Source organism: Scylla paramamosain, chromosome 7 (assembly GCF_035594125.1).
Source record: "Scylla paramamosain isolate STU-SP2022 chromosome 7, ASM3559412v1, whole genome shotgun sequence".
In the NCBI taxonomy this organism is placed as follows: domain Eukaryota; kingdom Metazoa; phylum Arthropoda; class Malacostraca; order Decapoda; family Portunidae; genus Scylla; species Scylla paramamosain.
Window position 1 is genome coordinate 2,614,510 of NC_087157.1, and position 25,743 is coordinate 2,640,252.

General features: G+C 40.3%; 1 protein-coding gene and 1 long non-coding RNA gene across 4 annotated transcripts in view; one reads left to right on the plus strand and one right to left on the minus strand.

Moving 5' to 3' along the window:
* LOC135101911 (uncharacterized) overlaps nt 1-18,585 on the plus strand; it is a 65,982-nt gene extending 47,397 nt beyond the window's left edge. Inside the window, exons 3-4 of one of the 2 annotated variants that reach the window (XR_010269458.1) lie at nt 9,495-9,531; nt 18,476-18,585. This is a non-coding gene — a long non-coding RNA (uncharacterized LOC135101911). Of the gene's footprint in view, nt 1-3,851; nt 4,992-9,494; nt 9,532-18,475 lie in introns of those variants that run through there. The other variant, XR_010269457.1, reaches the window with a different exon arrangement.
* Nucleotides 1-25,743, minus strand: part of LOC135101910 (parathyroid hormone/parathyroid hormone-related peptide receptor-like) — a 152,735-nt gene that overhangs the window by 65,465 nt on the left and 61,527 nt on the right. For both annotated transcript variants that reach the window (XM_064006246.1, XM_064006245.1), the window contains exon 2: nt 18,519-18,572. The gene's annotated coding sequence lies outside the window, so the exon portion shown is untranslated. The remainder of the gene's footprint in view (nt 1-18,518; nt 18,573-25,743) is intronic.

Sequence of the window (25,743 nt, forward strand, 5' to 3'; positions counted from 1 at the left end):
GTAGCGTCAGTAGTAGGAGCAGCAATAACAGCAATAGTAGTGACATTTCTCTTGGTTCTATCTTGCGTACAATGTTTAGGTTGATGCAAAGTCCTGCATTTCCTGCCAATATGGAGTTAATCAATGTTAATACCTGGCAGTCACCGCTGAGCCGAGGGTGTCGAGAAGGCTTAGAGGGAGTGGCGGGAGGTGCTGCGTGCGAGGCGTGACCAGAACTATTTGTCATCTGAAGCAAACGCCAGAATGGTAACTTAATTCACTCAATTTGGGACGAAGGTTATTTGCAACTCTGTCAGGTAGATATCACTTGCACAGGAGAGAAGATTTATGGTATGCTGGCAAACTTTATTACACTGTAAGCTGCGTGTGGCTTCTCGCATAAATGCACAGGAAAATACTTGAAACAATTTGGGTAGATTGCTACCTCGAATTTGAGGGGTCCTTTATTATCATTATCATTATTATTACACACACACACACACACACACACACACACACACACACACACACACACACACACACACACACACACACACACACACACACACACACACACACACACACACACACACACACACAGAGAGAGAGAGAGAGAGAGAGAGAGAGAGAGAGAGAGAGAGAGCATGGTAATACGAGTGTGATTGTCATCGAGGCAGCAGGAGGGCCTCTTGAACATGAGTTTTCCTTTGTTTCTTTCTTCCTTCCTTTTTCTTTTTCTTTTTATCTTTTTTCCTTCTTTCTATTTCTCCTTTCTCTTTTTTTTTCCTTCTTTTCCCATGCTGCTGCTCTATGATTCTTATTCACGTGTGTGTGTGTATATATATATATATATATATATATATATATATATATATATATATATATATATATATATATATATATATATATATATATATATATATATATATATATATATATATATATATATATATATATATATATATATATATATATATATATATATATATATATATATATATATATATTATCCAAAATTTGAGGATAAGTGTCTTGAAACCTCTCTTGAGAGAGTTAAAATCATATGAAGAAGGAAATACAAAAGCAGGTAGAGTTCCAGAGTTTACCAGTAAAAGGGATGAATGACTGAGTACACTGAGTGACAGTGGTGGACAGAATAGGGATGATAGAAAGTAGAAAGTCTTGTGCAGCGACACTTCGGAAGGAAGGGAGACATGTAGTTAGTAAGATCTGAAGAGCAGTTAGCGTGAAAATAGCGGCAGAGGATGGCAAGAAATGCATCATTGCGGCGATGGGAGAGAGGCTGAAGACAATCAGGTAGAGAAGAGTTGATGAAACGTAATGCCTACCATATCTTGGTATCAGCTGCTCTGCCTCACCAGCAGAAAACTTAGGCCAAACAGAAAAATCTGATATAATTCAGGATTCATATCAATATTAATCTGGGAAGCTTCCATCCTCCTTCACACTTGGGCTTGTTTTACCATTGCATGGAGGTTTCCTCAGCATAAGGGAATATTAAATATCGCAGTCATAAAAACATGTGGGAAACTCGGATCAAATATAGACTTTTAGAGAGACTTCTGGATAGACTTCTAAAGAGAGAGAGAGAGAGAGAGAGAGAGAGAGAGAGAGAGAGAGAGAGAGAGAGAGAGAGAGAGAGAGAGAGAGAGAGAGAGAGTGTGTGTGTGTGTGTGTGTGGTGGGTGCGTGGGTGCGTGGGGAGGTTTTGCCTTTGTTTATATTAAGGGTCATAAATCAACAAAAGAAGAAAAACGCTTTGAAGAGCAACAATGGGATCGCTATAAGGGAAGAGAAGCCTCAGCTCATCGTGAAAGCAGAGATGACAGGATAAGAGGTGCAAGAAAAATTATGAAAATTTTCAAGAAACGAGAGGAACGAAAAGTTTATTTTTAAGACAGTGGCAGTAAATGTTATAAAAAAGAAATTATAGCCTTATCAACATTAAAGACGCGTGGGAAGTGTTTTCTCCTCTTCGCTTTTCAGTGTAAATCTGATTTTCTGAGATAAAAGAGACCTTAGAAAATATTCTAAGGTAATTCTCTTCAAAGACGAAAAGAAATTTGCATAAAAAATGAAGGAAAAATATGCACAAAGAATGTCATCTTCCCTCACTCTTTAAAATAAAAAGAAAGCACAAAACTTACTCAGATGAACTGATTATGGAAGAAAAAGCTGAAAGAAAAATTATTATTCGGGAAGAAAGAAAAATGGTAGAAGATTTTTGAAAATGTGAAAGAAAAGAGAGTTGTCATCTACTAGATCACATTTACTTTTTGCATTTCTTTCTTGCGTCTCACAGTATTGCTTTGAACGAGAGAGAGAGAGAGAGAGAGAGAGAGAGAGAGAGAGAGAGAGAGAGAGAGAGAGAGAGAGAGAGAGAGAGAGAGAGAGAGAGAGAGAGAGAGAGAGAAACTATAATGAAAAAATAAATATTCTTTTTACAAATTTTCATGGACTAATAAAAGCTACAAACTGAATATACCATAAAACAAAGAAATAATAATATTAATCTTTTCAAATTATTATATTATGTTATCTTTCTTTCGTTTCACAAATTTACGATCGTGTTACGTAAAGCAAATATCACTTGAGAAACTATTAAATTAGTATTGTATTTTCTCATTATTATAAGCAGTAGCAGCATTATTACCCACGACCATACTGCTAAAAAACGTACACACACACACACACACACACACACACACACACACACACACACACACACACACACACACACACACACACACACACACACACACACACACACAGAGGCCGTGATGAGTTGCCTCGTAAAGCGGCCACTCATCTTCCCACGGCCATTTAAGGTTCCACAATTATCGTTCATTCTTTATTTTTATGCATATAAGATTTCACTGGCTTTCTTTCTGTGTTCGTCTAAGTAGAGACTAAATAAGCCATGAATTACAGTCATAAACACAAAATAACTGAGAGATGGTAGGCGTTAAGAATGTTTAGTCACGAATGTAATCTATTTATTTGTGAACTTCGATAGAACTTACTATTTCTTTACATTTCTCCCTTAAGTTGTTAGAAGGAAAAGAAGGAAAAACAAACTAAATACGTACTTTATTATAACTTGTTACTTAAAGTTTGACCTTACCTTTCCGAAATGCCATGTCTTGTTTGACGTGGGCGAGCATGAAACGCCACCTCTCTCTGCCCTCAGCCAATCTGATCAAGTCAACCACGTGGAATATCGTTTAATTAGCTGTCCATATACTTTATTCTTTATCTTCTTTTGTCTTCCTTGCACCCTTCCCGACAACACGTTTTTCCAGTCCATCCTCTCTTACCAGGTACCCCACAAATCTTAACCGTCTAGTCCTTATTGTGCTCATTAGTTCTCTTCCAATAGCATACGTAGAGTTAACTACAGGAAATCATGTTAATCAGAAAACTGTACGTATGTTCATTAATGTTCTCTTCAAACTGTCTCTACTCTCCTTTAATTAACGGGAGCGTGGGACCGTTGCTGTAATTCTCAGTCACGGGGCTCCATTCCGCTAGTCTAAAACACCTTGAGGGCCTCGCCATGTAAGCGCGCTACATTATTAATGTGCATTTACTTTGCTAAAAACTGCCAGGATTTTTAAGCCTGTTAAGGTGTGTGTGTGTGTGTATGTGCGTCTTTGAGAGAGAGAGAGAGAGAGAGAGAGAGAGAGAGAGAGAGAGAGAGAGAGAGAGAGAGAGAGAGAGAGAGAGAGAGAGAGAGAGAATGAGTGAGTGAGAGAGTGAGTGAGTGTGGGGTGTTTGTATTCGCGTGGTGTGTATGAATATTGTGACTTGCATTCTCTCTTTTTTTTTTTTTTTTTTTTTTTACTTTGCAAGGAGGGCAGCGTGGCTCGGCCGTGAGTTCGATCCCTGCACGCAGCAGTTACTTCGGCCGGAGGGGTGGCGCCCTTTTAATCCCTCCCCATCACCTTTAGTGGCCAACTTGCTTTACCATAACGCTATATGACCTTAGCGCATAAAAATTTTCCCCACTCTCTTAAAAAATTATAAATAAAAAGTATTTTTTTATTTTATGTCAATAACCTAAGTAACTACATGTGTGTGTGTATGTGTGTGTGTGTGTGTGTGTGTGTGTGTGTGTGTGTGTGTGTGTGTGTGTGTGTGTGTGTGTGTGTGTGTGTGTGTCACCAATGATAAACACATCGTGTCGTATGTTGAGCCACTGGCTGTCAAGCCCTGGATCAACCAGTGATGGTGCTGGGGAGGCGGAGGCACTCATCGTCTCCACAAGACAGGAATCGACCATTGCAGAAGACGTGTGCTATGAAACAGGAGTCAGTCATTTATAATACCAGACTCAGACGAGGACAACAAACTCACCACGACGCCTTGCTGGATGAACAAATGGCCTGCAGTGATACCGTTGTCATCGTAAATGAAATGTTAAAGAAGACAGAATATGCTCACAGCAACGTTAACCATAAAACGTGTGTGTAGCATCTCTGCACAAGATCTGAGTGTGACCTTGAGCGATTTTTGGATAACCTGCAGATACAAGACCACCACCTGCGCGAGCGGCATTTGTATGTGTGCTGATGTACAGCGAGGAGCACTTTTTGAACACATGGAGGTGCTTGGTCTGGCGGTGTGACGCGCCCTGTGCTGTCTCACAAAGGTGTCTCACTGCCGTGTCTTCATCGTTGGGTCAAGGCCAAGAGAAGTAGGGTATCCGAGCCACCGACGTTTAAGAAGGCGCCCAACCTTTTCATAGCGATGCAGAAGAATATACAAAAATGTCCAAGAAAATAATTTTATTGAAGTGGGAATCACACGGTCTGGAAAGAGGAACGAATATGAAAAGACTGCAAGGAGACTCTTCTTCTCTTATGTTATTAGTAAAATGGATACGAGCGTGCACTGCAACAGTGTATGAAAATGGAGGACGTATTGCTGAATATGTCCTGATTTGTACCAAATGAAAATAAATTAGTAAATGGCAGTTCTTAAGAAAATTGTAAGAGGATTTGGTTTACGTTTTATTTATTTTCCGGGTCATGGAGAGAGAGAGAGAGAGAGAGAGAGAGAGAGAGAGAGAGAGAGAGAGAGAGAGAGAGAGAGAGAGAGAGAGAATATTTCCAACAACAAATATTCCTTCCAAGACGAAACAGTTATTTTTTGTTTGATTGTAATTTGACCATTATCTTTACTTTTAATAAAGTTCAGAAATAGACAGTTTCAAACTAAATTATATCCCAAAAGTTTTTTTATGGTTTTTGTTGAAATTTTTTATTTTTATTTAAGGAACTATTTACGTATATGTGAAAATTCCCTTGTGCCCCTCTCTCTCTCTCTCTCTCTCTCTCTCTCTCTCTCTCTCTCTCTCTCTCTCTCTCTCTCTCTCTCTCTCTCTCTCTCTCTCTCTCTCTCTCTCTCAATAATCTTTTCGTCACTTATTATTCAGTGTCACTCATTATTCAGTGTATTTTCACGAGTTGAAAGGAGCCTCTGAAATGCTCTTAAACGTAACTCATAGACACGCTGTGAGAGCCTCTGGTGAGGATGCGAGGCAATGGGGCGGGGAGAAGGGTGGGGAGGCGGTGGGATGAGGAGTGCATGCTTAGGGGGTCAGGAATAAGGCCGGGAGGTAATGTTACTAAGGACACGGAAGTAAGAATAAGAGAGAGAGAGAGAGAGAGAGAGAGAGAGAGAGAGAGAGAGAGAGAGAGAGAGAGAGAGAGAGAGAGAGAGAGAGAGAGAGAGAGAGAGAGAGAGAGAGAGAGAGAGATTTAGGAAGGTAGTTCGGTGAAATACATAACAAGAAAGGTATTGGAAGAGACCGTGTATGTTGAGACAGTAAAGGAGGAAAGTAAAAGGTGACAGTAGACGAGTGATGGGAGAAACACGAGACAATGAGGAGTTAGTGAGGAAGGCAAGGCTCCAAATCTCGTGAAACAAAGACAAATTATTCATTGTCCCCACTGTTAGGGCACCACGAGGGTTAATACGTTAACCTGATTAGCTCATCCCTCAGGAAGACAAACATAACCGCAAGCTTGGTGTAAGGTTGTGGCTCAAGCATGCACTTAGCGGGATTGAGGTTCCGTGCACTTAACCTGTTTGATGATGGTGGAATTCTTCCTCAGCGTTGTGACCTGCTCTTTATGACTACACCCTGCAGCGTCTGTGTGTGTGTGTGTGTGTGTGTGGTTACCATTTCATCCTAGTTAATTAAGTCAGAGAGAGAGAGAGAGAGAGAGAGAGAGAGAGAGAGAGAGAGAGAGAGAGAGAGAGAGAGAGAGAGAGAGAGAGAGAGAGAGAGAGAGAGAGAGAGAGAGAGAGAGAGAGAGACTAGGTGAATATGGTTAGCTATTTCATGTGAGATTAAGTTCATGAGAGAGAGAGAGAGAGAGAGAGAGAGAGAGAGAGAGAGAGAGAGAGAGAGAGAGAGAGAGAGAGAGAGAGAGAGAGAGAGAGAGAGAGAGAGAGAGAGAGAGAGAGAGAGAGAGAGTTTTCTTTGTGATGGACGGCTGTATGGGGCAGCATGAAGGAGTGAAGGTTGACAGAACACAGGGATGCACTGATACCTTGGTGCTAAGAGCCGTGCAGCAGCATGTGTTGCTTCACTCTCCACCTCAGCCCCAGGCAGGTGTTGGACACAGCTGGTATGAGTTGTGATGTGCTCCACGCTGAAGAACTGTCACTCTCTACTATGGTATTCACAGTAATGGGGGAGATTAGGCAACTCTTTCAACAAAATAGCCTTTGAAGAGACATCTATTTATACAATGATAATAAGAAGTCCCCTATTCCCCGTGATGGCTCTCAAGCATATTGATTATTTTCATAAATGATCGTAATTTGTTGCTCACTCTGGTGGAACTATTGCCAACATTTCTTGTCGCGAGTGTTGCCAGGACAGAAAATCTGTGCCTTGGGTATCTTTTGTCATCACGTACAAGAAACCGATATCATCCAAACACAAATGAAAAATGAGCAGACTAACGTTAAACTGCGATGAGATTTCTGACCCTATTTCTTTTCTGGAGATTAAATTAATTTTCAAGTGGTGAAAGGAAACCTCTTTCCGTTGCCCTGGTACAGGCCCACCCCGGCACACGGCGCGGTGTTCCCTCGATGTTTTGCGAAGTGGTGCCTGAACACACATCAACAGTTTGATGTTGGGATCAACGCTCAGTTTTATATTCATGGTACAAAGAAGATATTAATGTAGTATATCGTTATTGAAAGAAAGGCAGAGAAATAAACACGTGTCAGTGGAGTGAGCTCGAAAGCAGCGCCTGGCGGACACATCACACACTTTCCCTGGGTCACAGCCACCTAATTATTAAGGCGTATGAGCAGTGTGGTGACAGCGAGACACGTGGTATGTTTTAATGATGCCATGTCACTCTCAGGGTGCAATCCTAATATTGTTATAACTAGACAGACTAATTAGGCCAATACCTGCACTATTGAAGCTTCCTAACTTGTGAAATGTTGGTGGATATTGTGGTGTGTGTGTGTGTGTGTGTGTGTGTGTGTGTGTGTGTGTGTGTGTGTGTGTGTGTGTGTGTGTGTGTGTGTGTGTGTGTGTGCTTTGTTATAATAATAATAATAATAATAAGGATAATAATAAACTCATTACTAAGGTTGCAGCCGTGAGGCTGAAAATATAAATATTGATATTAAAAACGTACTTAGTGGTTACAGAGGTGTGATGTTTACAACGAGAAGTGGAAATATTTAAGTGAAAAAAAAAAAAAAAAAAAAAATATATATATATATATATATATATATATATATATATATATATATATATATATATATATATATATATATATATATATATATGTGTGTGTGTGTGTGTGTGTGTATGTATGTATGTATGTACATTATGAACTTGATGGTATGTGGTGCCACCTAGGCAAAGCTCGGTCCTGCAGGTCAGGGCGATGGCACGGAGAATTAGTGGCATTAAATATTCAGACTCTTTTTCTCCTCGACACTCACGACCAATTTCAGGCAGGAAGGGAAGGAGCCTGACAGTCATGGAATTATGCAAAGGCGGAGGAAGGGACCCTAGGAAATAAACTTTGCATACTTAGGGATTGCCCAACGTACAAAAAGAAGAAGAAAAAAAAGGAAACTTCTCTTGATTTCTAAAAACAAAGCGAGAGAAAATGAAGTTAGAAGAGATCAGTAAACAATACTGAAGATACAAAATAATGCACAGATTGCGACCCAAAGGTGCCACTGTAAAGACCGTACCTTCCACCTACCACCACCACCACGACCACCACCATCACAACAACGACAACAACAACAAAGAAAACGAGCTCGACGATGACAATACCACCCGCGGAGGAGGTTTTACGTGTTGAGAAGTATGAAAGGCATCTGGGTGCTCCTCTCCGGCCATTAGTCACCTCAGCCTAATGTAGTACCGGCGGGCGGGGAAGACAGCGAAGGCAAGGCTTGAAGCAGACGTTACATACGTAGCAATCTTGTGAAATTAAGAATGGAAAGCTCAAAGATATAAAAAAACAAAAAAGTAGTATTATGGTTTTGTGGTCATTTCCCTTATTTTTTTTACACTGGTTCGAGAGAGAGAGAGAGAGAGAGAGAGAGAGAGAGAGAGAGAGAGAGAGAGAGAGAGAGAGAGAGAGAGAGAGAGAGAGAGAGAATCTTTTCCATTACTTTTCTTGTAGTAGTGTTAGAATCTGGTATTAGGGCCAAACAGGACGTTATAAAAAATGTAGCTCTGTTTTCCTTTTTTTCCCTTACTTTACCGTCCTTGAGAAAAAAAAAATCTCTTAAAACAAGTAATCCTTTTCATTTAAGTGGCTGGAACCTTTGGATGGTTTAGCTTCTCTTGACTGATGAAACTAAACGAATTAGGAAGAAGTTAAAAGAAAAAAAAATGTGATAATGTTTACTATACAATGAGTTGCTTGGCTGGATTAGCGCATGAAGTAATGCGTGTGCGTGTTTTATGGCCACACCCGAGGCTCAGACTGTGTGTGTGTGTGTGTGTGGCCCTCCTTCCCTCTCTCTCTCTCTCTCTCTCTCTCTCTCTCTCTCTCTCTCTCTCTCTCTCTCTCTCTCTCTCTCTCTCTCTCTCTCTCTCTCTCTCTCTCTCTCTCTCTCTCTCTCTCTCTCTCTCTCTCTCTCTCTCTCTCTCTCTCTCTCTCTCTCTCTCTCTCTCTCTCTCTCTCTAGCGTCAGTGCCACACAGGGCATTAGTGGTGCTCTCAGTAATCGATCGCCTAACACAGTCGTCACCCAACACAAGAGACCGTCCCTTCCAGTACCTGCCCTGCTACGTCACCTCCACCTTTGTTATTATGGAGGCAACGTGACCCACTTGGCAAAGCTACGATACCAAATGTTCGCGTTTATTTCGGATGTTGTTAGTGTTCTTGAAATGTCTTCTTATTTTCCTGTGTTAGAGATTTATTGCTAGTCTTTTGTTGAGTGAAATTGTCCATCCTTCAATTCATGTCTTTCTTATACATTTCAGTTCCTCAGTGCGTATTGCGAGGAGACACCACGTTAAGGTAATCCCTGTTCTCTCTCTCTCTCTCTCTCTCTCTCTCTCTCTCTCTCTCTCTCTCTCTCTCTCTCTCTCTCTCTCTCTCTCGTGTCAAGTAATATTCTCAAATCCTTTGTAAGTCGCTTTTTTCAGAGATTTTCTTTGCTAACTCCTTTCTTTTTTTCTTTTTCGTTCACTATATTTGTTTCTGTGTCTTTTTTCTGGCTTCACCCTTCTCTCTCTCTCTCTCTCTCTCTCTCTCTCTCTCTCTCTCTCTCTCTCTCTCTCTCTCTCTCTCTCTCTCTCTCTCATTTCCCCTACATACAAACAAGGATAATAATTATTTCTGCCTCTAATTGGTTAATAACTCTCTCTGATGGATGGTTTGGTTCAGCAAGTTGCAAAACGGTGTCATACTTACAATAATTTTCATCCTGGATCAACGTTACTCATATCGTTTTGTTCATCATATCTTCAAGTAGAATTATTACAGTATTATTGTAACAACAACAACAGCTGTTTTCTGTAAGAGGAGGTATGGCCAAGGGCAACAAAACAAGCTAAATATAAACACAGAAATAAGTCTCACTACAGGTGCTAGGCCTTGAACTAAGAGCACAGTTAAAAGAAATATCCATTGTCATGAAACGTATCTTGAAACCTCCCTCTCGAAAAGTCCAGGTCATGGGTTGGAGGAAGTACAGAAGCATGGAGGCAGTTCCAGAGTTTACCAGAGAAAGGGATGAAAGATTGAGAATGTTGGATGGTACTTGCATTAATACTTGCAAAATAAGGATGAGAGAAAGTAGAAAGTCATGTGCAGCGAGGCCGCGGGAGAAGGGGAGGCATGTAGTTAGCAACGTCAGTAGAGCAGTTAAGGTGAAGATAGTGGTAGAAAACAGCAAGAGATGCAACACTGCCAGGAAGAGAGAGAGAGAGAGAGAGAGAGAGAGAGAGAGAGAGAGAGAGAGAGAGAGAGAGAGAGAGAGGCTGATGATACTTAGTTATCGGAGAAGAATTGATAAGACGAAATGCTTTTGATTCCATCCTGTATAAGAAAGTGGTTTGAGTGGAACCCCTCTTATATGTGAAGGGTACTCCATGCACGAGCGATAAGGCACAGAATTAACTGCGAGGGGGGAGGTAAGAAAGATTGGTGGAGACTGCTCAGAACCCCGAACGTCGTAGAAGCTCTTTCAATTTCCGGTTTAGATTGTTAGTAAAGGACAGATCGAGGTTGTTCTAAGTGGAGGAGGCGAAGAGCTTTATTGAAGAAGGGGGGATAATTATGTGGAAGGTTTTGTTGATTCTACAGGTGATGGAATTGGGTTATTGAAGTATCGAGCAATACTAAACTTGTTCTGACTCGATGTGAAATTTTAGAGGTCAGAAGTCAGGCGGTAACCGTGTGTGTGTGTGTGTGTGTGTGTGTGTGTGTGTGTGTGTGTGTCCGAAATTAATGTTGGGATGTATATTTATCCATATCGAATGAAAAAAAAATGTTACATACAGAAAAAAAGAAGCGGAAGCCAATCAGAGTTTGTTCCTCCCCTTCCCCCTCAGTAAAAACTATTCTTTACAACAATTTGTCTAGTTTCTCTTAATAATATATGCAAATAGCAGAGTTACACAAGCACCATGAGGCTGAACACCATTTTGTGATTCACGAAGGGTTTGTTTTTAGTGTGTGTGTGTGTGTGTGTGTGTGTGTGTGTGTGTGTGTGTGTGTGTGTGTGTGTGTGTGTGTGTGCGTGCGTTCATGTTGCTATTTTTGTTGTTGTTGTTATTGTTATTTTATTATTATTATTATTATTATTATTATTATTATTATTATTATTATTATTATTATTATTATCAGCAGCAACAACAGCAGCAACAGTAATAGCAGTATTAATACTTGCGATGGTACCAACAGCAGGAGAAAGAGTAGCAGGTAGTAGTAGTAGTAGTAGTAATAGTAGTAGTAGTAGTAGAGCAGTAGTAGCAGTAATAGCAGTAGTAGCAGTGGTAGCAGTAATAATAGCAGTGCAAGTATTTTAAAGATACAAAGTACTTCTTAATTATATGAGGATTAATAATTACATTATGGATATTACACTTCTTTTTTTTTCGTGACATTCTATTTTTTTTTTATTGAGTCAGTTGGTCAGCTAGTTAGTTAGTCAGTCACTTAGCTAGTTAGTGAGTTGGTTAGTTAGCTTGTTAGATAGCAGTTTAGTTATTTGTTATTTACTTATTTGTTAGTAAGTTAATTAGTCGATTAGTTAGTTAGTTAGCTTTTAGGTTACTTAATTAGATGGTTAATTACTTTATTAGTTAGTTGAAGCGTTGACGTCACCATTAGCACTGTTTTCCTAACACGCTTGCCTTATTTACTCATTTGCCTTAGTACAAATCCCTGAGGTACTTCAGTTGCTCAATTACACTGCTGCCAAAGGCCTTAACTCAACCTGTTTTTAATTTTATTTCCTTTGTGTCTGTGATTAACACGTAGTAAACATCACATAATTAATATTGCTCTCTTGTACGCCTTTCTCTCGCCTATATGTGTAATGTGATATGCTTAATTGACACATCTACTTTCATCTCGAATGGCTTATGTGTCGATAGTTCATAAATCTCTCTCTCTCTCTCTCTCTCTCTCTCTCTCTCTCTCTCTCTCTCTCTCTCTCTCTCTCTCTCTCTCTCTCTCTCTCTCTCTCTCTCTCTCTCTCTCTCTCTCTCTCTCTCTCTCTCTCTCTCTCCCAAAATGTTTCTAATGTACTAACAATTTTTAGGAAGCGGTGCCGAGTAACTAGTTGTTCTGTAAGAAACGTCCAATTAGTCACTACATGTATGTATGTATGTACGTATGTATGTATGTATGTATGTATGTATGTATGTATGTACGTGTATATGTAGATTTAATTCCGACACTGAATTTAACTATTATTCCTTTTGTCTGTTTTTTCATGATGAGGATTAAGTGCAGAATTTAGTGAATAATACCACGCATATCATCAAATCGCGCTTATCGTGAATTTGTTCTCACTATTTTTTTTTTATCATCTTATTCCTTGCGTCCATTTGTCCTGTCGTGTTCCTTTTTATCTTCCCCCTTGTTATTCGTCTTGGTCTCTTCCTCTTCTTGGCTTATTATCTTGCGTCCTTATTCTCGTTCGCTTCCTCCTCTGCATTGTCTTTGCTCTCTTAGTCTGCTTAGTCCCGTTGTTATCCTTCTTGGTATCTTCCACTTCTTAGCTTATTGCCCTTCGTCCTTATTCTGGTTCGCGTTCTCCTATACATTGTCTTTGTCTTCTTCTTAGTCGTCTTTGTTCTCCTCCTCCTTCTCCTCCTTATCATCATCATCATCATCATCATCATCATCATCATCATCTTCATCATCATCATCATCATCATCATCATCTTCATCCGCTTGATTTACGGCTTGTTCTTGTTGCCTGCGCCATCCATATTTTCTCTGTTTTTCTCCGCCTCCTCCGCTTCCCTTCCCTCCCTCATCCTTCACTACCCTCTCATTATCGTCCTCCTTTTAAGCTGGTAATCTTTATTTATTTATTTATTTATTTATTTATTTATCTATTTTTTTTTTTTTTTTTTTTGCGTAATCATGACTTATCACCTTCTACTGTCTCTTTCCATCATAAATTTCCCTTCATTTTCCGACACCTTCAAGTATTTTTCTCTTTAACTTCCTTTTTTTTCTGTAGCAACAAGTTGTTTTCAGGCGTTTGCACTTCCTTATAGTCATTCTTATTCACTATTTACTTCCAATCTATTTTTTTCTGATTCCAAGTCTTGGTAACTTCCCTAATTGTCTGGCAACGACTGATTAGTTTTCATTTGTTCCTGTTTATACTTTACTTCATCTGTACACACTCCATTCCTGTCTGTCTGCCTGTATGGCTCTCTGTCTGTCTGTCTGTCTGCATGCTTCTTTTGTATCTTAATTAACATACCTTTCTCTTATATCAATTAATTTGATCACCTTATTCCTCCCAACATGCTGCGGCTCTCCCCTCCACTATTAATTAATTTCCCCTTAATAAACATACGTCAGACTTTCCCTGTACACTTTTTTTTACTCGCCATCTATTCTGCTGAGTTCAGGGTCATTTCTCAGATAACTCATCATTGCCACTGCGTTTTTCCTTTTCTCCCAAACGCGTAAAGACAATGCTATCAAAGTACTGTGTAGAATTACTGTTTCGTCTGTATATTTTACTTTTGCCTGTTAACTATCTTAATTTTTTACCTCCTTTCTTTTTATCATCTCTTCCTTCCTTCATTTGTTCCTTCCTTTTTTTTAAAGTTCTTTCCCTCCTTCCTTCCTCCCTTTCTTTCTCCGTATATTACTTCCTTCCTTAATTCTTCCCTCCCTTCCACCGTTCCTTCCTTCCTTCTTTTCTTTCTCCCTTGCAAAATTCCTCTTTTATTTCCTTCCTTGCACACAAAATAAAAGAAACAGATTTTCGTGCCATTTTTCTTTCTATCACATCCACTCTCTGTAATCCTCTTTTCTGTGTTACTCCATTCATGGTTTGATGCATCATGTAACTGATCCAGATATTCAAACTCCTCTTCCGCTATCTCCCCATTCGCCGTAAGTAACACTAAATTCTTGATATTTTCTGAACATATTCATTCAGTCTTCTTTTAGCGTATCTATATGTCACTATTCATAACAATATCGTTTTGTATCTTATCTACAAACAGGTTCCTTCATCTACTTTTTTTTCGCTTCTTCATTGTCCATTTCTTGTTTTGATTTACTTTACTTTATCCAAGCACATGTGTATTGCATCTCACATTACACTTAATGACATTTTTTATTTTATTATTTATTTTTTGTTTTCAGTATTACTCCTCACACTCACCTTCGTGTACATAAGTGTGCCTTGTATTTACCACGTCCTCTATTTTCTTGTTATTTACCCTTCCCTCTGCACCATTTTTGCGTTTCTCTTGTCATCCTCCCTGTACATAGATATATGATTTTTACGTTTTGCTGACCATTTCAATTATCTTTTTTACACAAGATCGTTAAAATACTAATATCTTTTCTCGCTTCTCCACGTTACTTGTTTTTGGACTCTTCCCTCATTTCGTCCTCCACTCGTATCAAAACATTTTTCTCTCACATTTATATTGTAGAAGAGTCATCCTGTCTCTTTTCCTCCCCTTTAGCTTCCCACACTCCATTCAATTAGAGTTACAAGTTAATCACGCTTTATAGGGTCCACTGCTAATGAAGAGGAGTTTTGTTTTGTTTGCCTCGATGCCTCCGCTCTGCACTTATTTGCTCAACTTCTCATAAGGGAGTGTGGAGAGAAAAAGGGAAAACAAGGGCGGAGGAAAGGAACGCGATGGAATCGTGTTCATGTAGTAATCGTAAGGTAAAGCATGGAATGGAAGAGAGAGAGAGAGAGAGAGAGAGAGAGAGAGAGAGAGAGAGAGAGAGAGAGAGAGAGAGAGACAGAGACAGAGACAGAGAGAGAGAGAGAGAGAGAGAGAGAGAGAGAGAGGATGAACAAAAATTATGCGCATGCGCAGTTATGTGTGCTCGTGCGTGTGTGTGTGTGTGTGTGTGTGTGTGTGTGTGTGTGTGTGTGTGTGTGTGTGTGTGTGTGTGTGTGTGTGTGTGTGTGTGCATAATACGCTTGCGTTGGTGACCATCGTGACGTCAGGTATTTTCTAGATCAAGGTCACATCATAAAGAATCACAAACGTAGAGTGAATAGCACGTAGGGGCTTACAAGGGTGTTAATGATCAGGTGCACTATATAAACCAAATTAAGATACATGGATATTAAAAATAAAGTCTCTTCGGCGTCATTGTTAGCAGAATAAGCGAGAGCAGAAAGGGCTTTCCTTCGTTTGATTTATGACGGTACGTTTGAATAAGACTTTTCTGCCCACACTGCGTCTCACCCCCTTGCCCAGAGGCACACCCAGTCCTGGAATTAAAACACCCCTTGTGTTCTCTAACTGCAGGCATGTCCCGAGGCGCCGCTAGGGACACTCCACCTGCTGGATTAGTCGTGTCTGAGTTGCTTTGTCTTTTTCTTCCACTCCTCTCCTCATCTCGCAGCTCCGGGCGAGAGCATAGCGGAAGGAGAGCACGTTTTGCTCACCTTCACCCAATTTTTCACCCTGCCATGTCCTGCTGCCTCCCTGTACTGCTTAACGACCCATGCTGCTCACTTATCATTACTTTCCCTGTCACCCGCGCCATTTGTCCCCCTCATATTCTTGCTTTCCCTGCCAGCTGTGTCCGTTCTGTTCCTCATCTAGCTTTTCCTGTCATCTGCATTAGTTTTGTCCGTTTCGTTGGTTGCCATGTTACTCGCGCCAGTTCCCTCCACGTCTTCCCTATCCCTCTTAGTCTGTGAGGCATGAACTGCTGCCTCTCATGCTCATCATGTCGCTTTATTGCTCAGTATCCTTGCCGCTCTGTCACGCTATCGTTCTGCCTCCACCTTTCATTATTGCCCTTTCTCACCTCCTCTCTGTCATCACTTCCCCCCATATGCTACAACTCCCCTGCCTTCATTCCGTCGTTGTCCACGTAATCCCTTCAATAACACCACTCCACAACCACCACCAGTTCGCGCCCCTCATTTTTCTCCCCTCTCTCACCCTTTCGTCCTAAGCCCTCTAGTCCTTCTTTAATTCCCAGTTTATCTTTTCCCTCGCTCACCAATCTCGATATATATATATATATATATATATATATATATATATATATATATATATATATATATATATATATATATATATATATATATATATATATATATATATATATATATATATATATATATATATATATATATATATATATATATATATATATATATATATATATATATATATATATATATATATATATATATATATATATGTAATTGTTGTTGCTTTTGTTATTATTGTTATTATTATTATTATTATTATTATTATTATTATTATTATTATTATTATTATTATTATCATCATCATCGTCATGTTTAAGATCAGTCTTACTTCTTTTCTCTCTGAATATTAGGTCACATCCCGGAAATGTGAAGGATTCCGATTAGATAGAAAAGAGGTGTAGCAAAAGTTCAGGCAAGCTAAGGGGACGTCTGTAGAGATCTGAGGTGAAGAGCTTTACCAGAGGGGAGTGATGGCCAGGGCAGGGGAGAGTGCAGGTGCTCAGCGATGGGAAGGGAGGAAGCGAGAAAAGAAAGGGGCGCGTCACGGAAAATATTAGTGTAGTAGCGGTGGCTGGTGTTTTAAAGCACGCCTGTTTTGTTTGCTGCCACTCGTATTTACAGAGAGAGAGAGAGAGAGAGAGAGAGAGAGAGAGAGAGAGAGAGAGAGAGAGAGAGAGAGAGAGAGAGAGAGAGAGAGAGAGCAGTGGTACCGTCATCCTATATTCATTCATCGTTACGTACGTTTTGCATATAAAGGACTTCCATCTTGAAAGGCATTAAAAGTAAGCAAAAATAATTACAAACTAATAACCACTCCCTTTGGTGCGAGGGAGCAGAAGACTGCACGCCGTATCACGCCTTCGATCCGGTTGCCAGTCTTCGGCTACTGTCAACACCAACAAATGAACACACTGTTTTTACCGTGCAGGGCTCCCATTGCTGGAAAGGAAGCGATATATAAATCCCGTAAAAATATAAACTTCAAAGTGTTGCACAACGTAATACAAACACTACCTCAACCAAAACAAGAATATAAACCAGAAAAATTTTCATATTATTCTAACACATTGAGTCTTACAACACTGCAATTGTAGTTCATTTTAGGCCTACTTTTTCATTAATGCAGGGCTGAAATTAACTCTAATAACACTGCTATAAAATTCAATGTTCTGGAATGATGAGAGGAAATTTCCTTTCTTTATTCTTTATTTCGGTTTTGGTAGAGTTGCATTATTATTATTATTATTATTATTATTATTATTATTATTATTATTATTATTATTATTATTATTATTATTATTATTATTATTATTATTATCATTATCATTATTATCATCATCATTACTACCGATAGTATCTTGAGAGAGATAATAAAGGTAGTGTATTGTTTTCCTTCTACCAACAGGAACCCTTCACGGTAAAAAGTGTGTATATTCATTTGTTGGTGTTAACAGTAGCCTTGGAGTCCCAAAGGTTTGAAAAAGTTGTTCAGTCGCAGCCTCTCTCTCACTACGAGAAGTGGTTATTAGTTTTCAATTGTTTTTAGTGTGTGAAGATGAGAGTCCCGTATATCCCGACACGTATGTAACAAAGAATAAACACAATAGAATGCCTCCACTGTGCCTATACACTTCCCTCTCAAATACGGATAGAAAAAAGGAGAGAGAGAGAGAGAGAGAGAGAGAGAGAGAGAGAGAGAGAGAGAGAGAGAGAGAGAGAGAGAGAGAGAGAGAGAGAGAGAGAGAGAGAGAGAGCACCTTCAGTGGTAACTTGGCAGGTACATTTAGAGCCAAGCAAAGCCACCCTATTGACAAGGCGTGGGCAGATGGGTGAGTTCAGCGTGAGTGGTTGTAGGATGAACACACTCAAAACATTTCGAAATATTCACTCGGTAACAATCAGCATAAAAATGCATTTGACGCGCACTTAGCCGGGAAATCATCGTGTATTGGCTTGTTCTCGCAGCGCCCCCCCACACACACCCACCCACACCCACACCCACCCACACACACACACACACACACACACACACACACACACACACACACACACACACACACACACACACACACACACACACACACACACATTCTATTTATCACTAAAAGAAAAATGAGAGCATGTAAGTAAATGAAACGTGGATTTAAAATACCGTAGACTTTTCATTATTTTTTTCCGTTTGTGTTCCCTACTATTATTACTGCCATTATTTCTTTAACTTTTGTCACTATCATTACCACAACGTCAAAACCCTAACGCAGAACCTGCCTCTAGGCGCTGCTGATGATGCACAGGTGAGGAGGCAACAGGTACTCACCAGGCAGACGCAGGTGGCGAAGTGGGCTGGGGCGAGCATGGCGAGGCGTTGCTCCTGAAACCAAGAGCAAAAAGGTGTGTGATTAGATGCACGCGTCAGGAGACTGAGAAGCCTTCCTTTATTTGATTATTTATTAAAGTATTTTATTATTATTATTATTATTATCATTATTATTGTTGTTGTTGTTGTTGATGATGTTGTTACTACTTATCTATTCATTTTCTGTGTGTGTGTGTGTGTGTGTGTGTGTGTGTGTACACATACAGGATTTTGTAACAGATTAGTAATGCTTACTTTAAATTTAAATATCCTTAATTAATATAACATTTTTCTTTTCATCACAAACGGAGATTAAATTTTATGAAACCGGTGCAGGTGAGCCAATGACATAGAAAGGCTAAGTATGTCAGACCGAAGTTAATTAGTGCCCATATGTGTATATCCTTGATTTTTCACTGCACAAGACACTATATTATTCTTTCTTTCTATGGTACACTGGACAACATCAAAGCAGATCATCAAAGGTTGGAAGAGAGAGAGAGAGAGAGAGAGAGAGAGAGAGAGAGAGAGAGAGAGAGAGAGAGAGAGAGAGAGAGAGAGAGAGAGAGAGAGAGAGAGAGAGAGAGAGAGAGCAAATTGAAACACTTAGGAGAACATTACGCAACATTTGGTCAGCAACAACCAACATTTTCCAAGGTGTATTTGATGCGAAGAGCACTTTACCAGGAAATCTGTGCATTTTGTCTCCAAGCGCACGCACGCACGCTTACACACACACACACACACACACACACACACACACACACACACACACACACACACACACACACACACACACACACACACACACGCACACACACACAGGATGCCTACAGTGTCAGAAGAGAGGTGTTCTGTATGTACCCTTTCCATATCGCTGCTGCTGTCACATCCATCTCGCTTTCCTTCCTTCCTCCTCCACGCTTCACTCTCCTTTTGTCCTTTTGTCTCATTTCCTTCGTCTTTCTTACCCGATCGTTTTGTGGTTCTTTCTCACCATTTTTATTTTTAGCATTCCATTGTATTCTCTTCCCTCTCTCCTTGTCTCTTTCCTTACTTGTTAACCATTTCTATACTTCTTTTCCGTGCCTCTCTTTCTTCATCCACGTCTTGTTTTTCTGCTTCCCTGTCTCTTCTATGTGCTTCCCTATCTTCTTTCTTTTACTTTCCCTCCTCCCTTCCTACATCCTTGCCAGTTTTCCTTCCTTTCCACTCCCCTGTTTCTTTCCCTCCCTCTGTACTTCACCGTCTCTTTGTTTACTTCACTTCCTTCCTCTCGTCCTCTCTGCCTCCCTTTCTCTCAACGTTTTTGCTTCCTTTCCTTCCTCCTTGTTTTCCTGGATTTTTTTTTATTTTCCTACTTTACTGTTTTTCTTACTTTCTTGCGTCCTTCTTTTACGTTTCTATTTCCCTCTTCCTCGTCTCTTTCCCTCTTTCCCTACTTTCCTGCCTCCCTTCTCTGCTCCATCTCCAATCTCCCTCAGGATCCAGACAGCTCCCTTGCTGGAGGACTTAATGGAAAGCGCTTTAATGTTTTTGCGAACTACACAGACTTCACGATGTATGATGAAGCTTCGGTCCCTCGTGACAGTGTCGGGTCTCTGGACGAGTGTCACCTAAAGTGGAACAACAAGGATTCATGGAGGGGATGGAATTTTGAGTTGTGTTTTCTATATTCTTAAGTTTGCTATAACAAGTGAATGAATTAAAGGTTCTAGGCATGCATGTATATCTCAATTTTAAGTTTCATAGTAACAGTCTTATGTAGCTAGTATATGATATTCTACAAAGACGTGTTTATAAGACTGAAGGTTTGCTACGCGAGTTTGTTTGAATGTTGAAATGAAACCGAAAACTGGGAAAATGTGATCAAGTGACGATTTGCAGTGGAAGGAAAATAATAAAGGCTGGATGATGGATTCTGGGCGAGGTGGATGTTGGATACGTGGGATGATCATTGTTGCATTTCCCATCAGCGCGTTTACGAAACTATGATGAAAGGAAGGTTCACACAGCACCGAGTAAGGATCAGTGAAGAGGAGGTGTTATGCAGTGATGGACCGGCGTTTATTAACATTTTTTTTATCGTCCTAATACACTCCGAGACAATGACTGGACGTGCACTGTTCAGGTTTATCGTTGATGTATATTCTTGTTCTATTTTCAGGATTTATCTGTAACAAACTGCTATTAACCTATTATTATTCAAAGGTTATTTTTCCCGTTACGTAATGCGTTCTGGAATTTATGATAACTTGGATGAATAATTAAGATTGCCCTGAAAAGGTGATGTGTCTCGTCCCGGTGGCTCAGAGAAGGCAGAGCAGGGCAGGGCAGGAAGCGACGACCCTCGGCAGCAGAGGCAGGACATCAGCACACCGCTGCGCGTTCCACACTTCATTAGCGGAGTAATTGAAGGCAAAAATATCCAGGACGTGACAACATGTGTCTGAAAGTTTTATTTTCTACTAGTTCTCGAAATTTTTTCCTTTGTATACGAGTATATGACACGAATTTGCTGCCTTTCGTTCAGGTTCTGACTGGCAGTGCGAGTTTTTGTCCGTTTTCCCGTCACCACAACTGCTCTTCTGATTTCTTAATCACACACCATTACTGTTTTCATTATCATTACTTTTATCATTATTATTATCATTTTCTTGTTTTTCATCTTCCTATTATTATTATTATTATTATTATTATTATTATTATTATTATTATTAATATTATTATCATTATTATTATTATTATTATTATTATTATCATTATTACTAGTAGTAATTATTATTATTATTATTATTATTATTATTATTATTATTATTATTATTATTATTATTATTATCAACAGTCATAGAACCAGTAGTAGTAGTAGTAGCAGCAGTAGTAGTAGTTGTAGTAGAAGTAGTAGTAGTAGTAGTAGTAGTAGTAGTAGTAGTAGTAATAGTAGTAGTAGTGAAAGTGGTAATGGAAATAGTTGTGGTAGTCGTGGTGGTAGAAAAAATATCACGAGCAGCAGCAGTAGTAGTAGTAGTAATGATATTAAATATTTACTTCACCACGTAAATACTCATTAGGTATGTATTTTCTTTTAAGAACTACATTTTGTGCAGTGGTGTTCCCCGGCAAAGCCATTAACATTTCCATATTCTCTTTGTCGGAACGAATGTTTGAAGTAGTTTAGAGAGTGTAACTAGATGAAATGTGTGTTTGTGTGTGTGTCTGTGGGGGGAGGAGGGGGTGGATGGGTGGGTGGATGGATGTGTTGGCATATATCTTCATTATCAAACAGAAGAGTCATATGATATTTTGCTCATACCGCGAAGATCGACAAATGTGCGTAACTCGTTTTGCTGTCTATGCGAGATTAAGTACATTACTTGAAATGGCTAAACCTTGATGATTACTGTCTCAGTCATTGGATCTAGAGGGGAAGGAGGAATATGATGGAAGAACTTCGAGAAGAAAATCTGAAAATAAGTCCGGTGAGGAATATGAAGGGCAGCACAGTGCTGATTTCATTAATTTCACAGCAACAGAGAGAGAGAGAGAGAGAGAGAGAGAGAGAGAGAGAGAGAGAGAGAGAGAGAGAGAGAGAGAGAGAGAGAGAGAGAGAGAGAGAGAGAGAGAGAGAGAGAGAGACGATATACTGGAATACTGCGCGTCCAAATCCAAACTGAAAAGATGACTCAAGGTAAAACATTTTCATCAGAGAGAGAGAGAAAAAAAATAACGATATCTCATTCAGCAAAACCATCAGGTGTTCCTCGCAGGTAAGACAACACGATCCTGTCACGAACTACTGACAAGTAAATTCACGAGGCTTCAAAGCTTTCGAAAATGCAGAATTAACGTGAAGCGAAATAGGAATGGGGAAGTAAGTTATAATAGACGTGGGATCGTGCTAAAGCTGTACTAATGAACCCGGCAGGTATTTAGGGAGTAAAAACAGGTGGTGGAGGTCATGGGGGGTAGGGAGGGGAGCCTTCATGGTCAGGTGAGCAAAGTGGCATCGCATGCACGGGGAGGAAACCAAAACAGAATAATTGTGAACTGGACTGGGGCAGGACTACAAATGTGGGTGTGTGTATGTGTGTGTGTGTGGGTGTGTGTCTGGGTTTTTCTTTCTTTATCTATTCTTTTGTTTTGCCTGTGTTTATCTATTCGTATGTTTCCGTCTTTCTGCTTGTCCGTCTATTAGTCTGTTTATTTGTCTGTCTGTTTGCTTATCTGTCTGTCTGCTTGTTTGTTTATCTTTCTGTTTGTCTGTTGTCTCTGTCTCTGTCTCTCTCTCTCTCTCTCTCTCTCTCTCTCTCTCTCTCTCTCTCTCTCTCTCTCTCTCTCTCTCTCTCTCTCTCTCTCTCTCTCTCTCTCTCTCTCTCTCTCTCTCTCTCTCTCTCTCTCTCTCTCTCTCTCTCTCTCTCTCTCTCTCTCTCTCTCTCTCTCTCTCTCTCTCTCTCTCTCTCTCTCTCTCTCTCTCTCTCTCTCTCTCTCTCTCTCTCTCTCTCTCGGTTGGTAAACCTCCCACGAGTAAGAGGGACAGATAAGATGGCACAGAGCAGGTCTTGTGCACCGTAGCAGAAGTAAAGGGGTGGAAGGGGAAGCATGACATTACTTAGCCTTTACAACATTCGTGCGTTGCAGTGGTTTGAACAGAATGCTTCAGGCAAACAACGTCCAATGGCGAGACTGACAGTCAGTCGAGAGAAAAACAGTATAAAATGTTACATTTTTCCAATAACAGCGGCTCTCTCGTGTGGAAAAAAATTAATTACACACTGCGTCTGACTCTTTCATTAACTATTTTTTTGTGCATTGTGTTATATCTTTAATTGTTTTACAAAAAAGATTGAAGGCCATTATTAACTGTACGGGTTATTTAATTTCCATTATAAAGTCTTGACACAGTATGTGAAAACTACTGGAATTTGAGCTCTGTATGCCTTTCTCAGTTTTAATTTCCCTCTTTGTTACTGACGATGTGCTCCTGAAAAAATAAATCGCTAGTGTCCAATCGCTTGCCTTTTTATTCAACCCCATGAGGCATCAGGCGGCCTGAGTCCCTTTCACTGAGTAATGGCCCCGCGCTTCCCGTGTCCCCTGCCATGATTGTATTTCATTCCCACGCCAGAAAGATAATTGTAGTACGCTGATCCTTATCGAGAGGGGCCGCGTCTTTTAAATCGCTTCCAAACCACCACACTTACGTCACGCATTAAACTGGCGCTTCAGTGTTGAGGCAAGTTTAATGTGAGTTTTAGGGCTCGTTTATTATGCTCCCTCCTCTCTCTCTCTCTCTCTCTCTCTCTCTCTCTCTCTCTCTCTCTCTCTCTCTCTCTCTCTCTCTCTCTCTCTCTCTCTCGAACCTTCCCCTGTCGAGTCGAGTGGCAAGCGAGGAGTTTCCACTAAGCTTTTTAGGGGCGGTGTGTGTGTGTGTGTGTGTGTGTGTGTGTGTGTGTGTGTGTGTGTGTGTGTGTGTGTGATTGGACTGGTGTGTGGGGGTATTGCCTGAGCGTGTCTCTCTGATATAGTATTTCCTTCTAGTGTCATCGAGCTCTCTTTCTCTTCCTAGCGTGAGAGATTGCTATGATGCGTGGCAAAGGTATGTATGGGAGGAGACAGAACCCGCCAGTGAAGGATGGGCGCGGGATTGAGATGGGAAGGGAAGGTGGCGGTGTCTAGGCTAGGTGTGGGACTCTGCCGCCTCACCACTTTGTACTATTGCTCTGTCAAAATGTTGTGATTTCCGCTGTTGGTGAATGTGAGAGCAAATCAGTCTTGCGCGAGGTGGAGTACTGGTCGTGTTTGTGTTAGCTGGTGTTTTGTTGGTTGTTGCGCTGGTCACATGTTGGCTTGTTTGATTAATGGTGGTGATACGTAGTTTTGCAGCCGCTATTTGTGAGGTAAATGGTATAAGTGGAAACGTCATAATGCGATGTTTAAATAATCTACGACGTTACAGCAGCAATATCTTGTACTTAGAGTTGTTATAGTGTGCAAATGCTCTAGTGGTGGTGGTGGTGGTGGTGCTGATGGTGGTGGTGGTGGTGGTGGTAAAGGAGGTGGTGGCGTGAAGCACTTCTTGCTTATTTTTTTTACGTCTATACGTAGTCATGACGAAAATAGATAATACCGTCTTCTTGAGAGACTGGAGTGTACTGTCGTAGGACTCTTGGTAAAACATAGTAGCGGATATAATTATTTAACTTTTCTTCTTGAGATGCTGGATACAGATATGAAAGTTTCAAGAATACTTATATAGCATCTTGACCAGTGACTGACGATACCACCACCACCACCACCACCACCAACACCACCACCACCACCACCGTTGCCTCCTAACTTGGTCTGGCTGACGTCGTAGGGTGAAAATAGAATGCAAATCTAATTGAGGTTTTATTAATGCATTGTAAAACTTATATAGCTCTCGGTAGTGAGATTCCCTTTGACGAAAACAAAGCAGTGGGAGAGGAAGAGGGAGAGCTGATAAGAGTATACGATGGTGTGGAGAAAGAGGAGGAGGAGGAGAAGGAGGAGGAGGAGGAGGAGAAGGAAAGGGACAGGAGGAGATAAGATGAAGTGAGATGAATGAATATGAAAGGATGAGAGACACGCAGAGGAAGAGAAGAAGGGGAGGGGGAGGTGAAGGAGGAGGTAGGTTGTGTTATTGGTGAGAGAAAACGATGGAGAGGAGGAGGAAGAGGAGACGATGGTGATGTAGGCGAGATAGTTTGTGGACAAGGAAGAAGGGGACATGGGAAGAAAATATTGGCGCAAGGCAGAAAGAAAAGGAAAATACTTGAAATAGGACTCATAGGAAACTTGGATATTTTACGTAGAGGAATTCTAGGTAAACAAAATTGATCGCTTATACGTATATTGGTGCTTTTTTTTTATCATAATTCTGCTTATGCTTCTGTTCTCGTTTGTTTCTTGTTCCGATTCAGTTATCATCATCGACATTCGCTTTGCTAATGGAAGCACAAAATGAGAAATCTAAACATTTTCGTAATGCAAACATAACTTCTTCCCCGTTCCAGCAAAATTTACCTAATATTTAATTTCTTTCTTGTTATTTCTCATTCTTTATAGTTACATTCTTTCCTAACTTATTTTCCTCTTACAAAACATTACACTATGCTAAGAAGATCAAACTCTTGCCTTTATGTTGACAGTATTTTATATTATGACA